Source organism: Teleopsis dalmanni, chromosome 1 (assembly GCF_002237135.1).
Source record: "Teleopsis dalmanni isolate 2A chromosome 1, ASM223713v2, whole genome shotgun sequence".
NCBI classification, from domain to species: Eukaryota; Metazoa; Arthropoda; class Insecta; order Diptera; family Diopsidae; genus Teleopsis; species Teleopsis dalmanni.
Genome location: NC_051846.1, coordinates 113,846,135 through 113,849,196, shown reverse-complemented (window position 1 = coordinate 113,849,196; position 3,062 = coordinate 113,846,135).

Here is a 3,062-nt window from a genome sequence, read left to right as displayed (position 1 = left end):
TATATGTATTCATATATATATACATATATATGTATTCATATATATATACATATATATGTATTCATATATATATATCTATATATATATATGTATATATATATGTATTTATATATATATATATGTATTTATATATATGTATGCATTTATATATATATACAGTGACTCCATCGCATAATCGGACAAGCATTTGTTCGATATAAATGTGCTTTAAACTTTAAAAAAAATCCTAAAAATATGATTTTTTTTTGCTTTAATTAATACTTAACATACTTATCTATCTGAATTATAAAAAAAATTAAAACATTTCTCATAATAACTATTAATTTAAAATAAAAAACAGAACCAACACAATTTTTTGGGCTCAACGTATAATCGGACAAAATTAAGCATTCATGCTAAAAATACTGTTATTTTATAAATATGCACTTCAAAACTGCAATAATAATTGTCAGAACAATGTTTTTTACATTAAGATAAATATAAATTATAAATTATATAATTGTAACATAAATTAGTATTAAAATAGCACCAAATGGAAAGCAATCTACTGTCGAAATTAGGCAATTAATAATTAAATTGAATTTCGAAGGTAAAACCGTTGGAGAAATTGTCAATTTAGTTGGAATAAGTCAATCTACTATTCAAGACATTATCAAGAGGTCCCATGATGAGTTTAGGCTGACCAATAAGATCAGAGCAGCTTAAGGCACTATATTAAATGATCGAGAAGAGCATTCGATATTGAAAGAAATGAAGAAAAATCCTTTCAAAAAGACCTTAAATTATCATTAAAACCCCGCCCTGGAAAAGATATATGCTTAAATACTATCCGCAATACATTACATAAATTCAATTATCACGGAAGAATTGCCAGAAAGAAGCCGTTTATAAGTATTAAAAATAAAAACAAAAGAATGAAATTTATTAAGGAATATTTACTAAAAAAAGAAAGCTTTTGGAATCAAGTTAATTGGTGGTAAATCATCTTAAACACATTTTCATTGATAATTTTAATTTTTTAAGGTTTTGTTCACTGATAAAAGTAAATTTAATCTGAATAGATCTGATGGTAAGATGTTTGTTTGGCGTAAACCAAATGCAGAATTCAATCATCACAATACAAAAACCACTATAAAACATGCAGAAGGCTCTGTAATAGTTTGGTGTTGTATGTCGAGTGCGGGAGTGGGTAATTTGCATTTTATAGATAGTAAAATGGGCAAATCTAAATACCTCGACATTCTGATACAGAATATAAAGCAAAGTGCAGAGAAATTGAGTATCGCAGAAAATTTTAATTTTTATCAGGACAACGATCTCAAGCATACGTCAGGCGTAGCAAAGCTTTGGTTGATCCATAACTGCCCCAAACTCATTGACGCACCTGCATAGAGCCCAGACCTTAATGTAATTGAGCATCATTGGGTGGAATTAGCTAGGGGAGTGTACCAAAAAAAATTTAACACAATAGTACAGCTAAAGGATGCTTTACTCGAAGCATGGTACTCTATTGAGCCAGAAGTGTGCCAAAAATTGGTAAAATCAGTTCCAAATCGTATTCAGGGCGTTTTGGATAACAAAGGATATGCAACAAAATATTAAATGCCACATTTCTGCATTTTTAACATGGATGTTTAATTTTGTCCGATTATACGTTGAGCCCAAAAAATTGTGTTGGTTCTGTTTTTTACTTTAAATTAATAGTTTTTATGAGAAATGTTTTGTTTGTTTTTTATAATTTAGATAGATAAGTATGTTAAGTACTAATTAAAGCATAAAAAAATCATATTTTTAGGATTTTTTTTAAAGTTTAAAGCACATTTATATCAAACAAATGCTTGTCCGATTATGCGATGGAGTCACTGTATATATGTATTTATATATATAAATGTATTTATATATAATATATATATATGTATATATATATAATATATATATATAATAATATATATATATATAATTATATTATATTTAATAAAATTATATATTTAATATTTTTTTGAATTATTAATAATATATATATGATATAAAATATATAATATATATGTTTATATATATATTGATATTATATATGTATATATATTATTTAAATTAAAATATTATATAATATAAAAAAAATAAAAAAAAAATAAAAAAAAAAAAGAAAAAAAAAACAAAATAAACAATAAAAAAAAAAACAAAAAAAACATAAAAAGAAAAACAAATAGAAAACAAAAAATAATAAAAACAAAAAAAAAAAAAAAAAAAAAAAAATCAAATACACAAAAAAAAAAATTACAAAAAAAAATAAAAAAAAGAAAACAAAAAAAATAAAACAATAAACAATAATAAAGAGAAAAGCCCCGGCCTTTGATGGGCATAGCGTCCAATTTTGGCATGTGCAGCGGCATTCCACACCACAACAACCAGAAAACTCGTGATCCCACTGGAATCCAGCCTTGCGCAGTGCGGGACCGTTACCAGTCGCCTTTCTTTGCGCGGAGCCTGTTGCAGAATTGGCGGCGTCAATCGCATGCGCCGGGTCAGGCGTGGGCTGCCAGAGTTTGAGGAAGACAATGGTCGCCAGAAGAGAAACGCAGGAGGAGAGCACGTTGGTCAGGCTGTACGTCACCCAGCTTGATGTCACCACCAGTGTCAGCGCAAAGCTGCCGCTGGCAACCACCAGCACCGGCCAGATCTGCCGCAGGGTGGACCAGCCTGCATACAGCACCATCACATAAAACGGGATGAAGAACGCAAACGGCGCAATCTGGTGGCCAATGGTCGCGCCCAGTGTATCAGCGGGCAGGCCGGTGATGGAGGCAAGCACGGTAATAGGGATTCCCAGCCCGCCGAAGGCCACCGGAGCGGAATTGAAAATCAGTACACAGGTCAGGGCTTCCAGCGCGGGAAAGCCGAGCATGATCAGCAGGGCGCTTGTAATGGCGACAGGCGTTCCAAATCCGGCCACCCCTTCCAGCGCTGCGCTGAAGCAGAAGCCCAGCACCACAAGCATAATGCGGCGGTCATTGGGCAGATGCGTGATGATCCATTGCCGGAAGGCATCAAACCTCCCGCTTTCC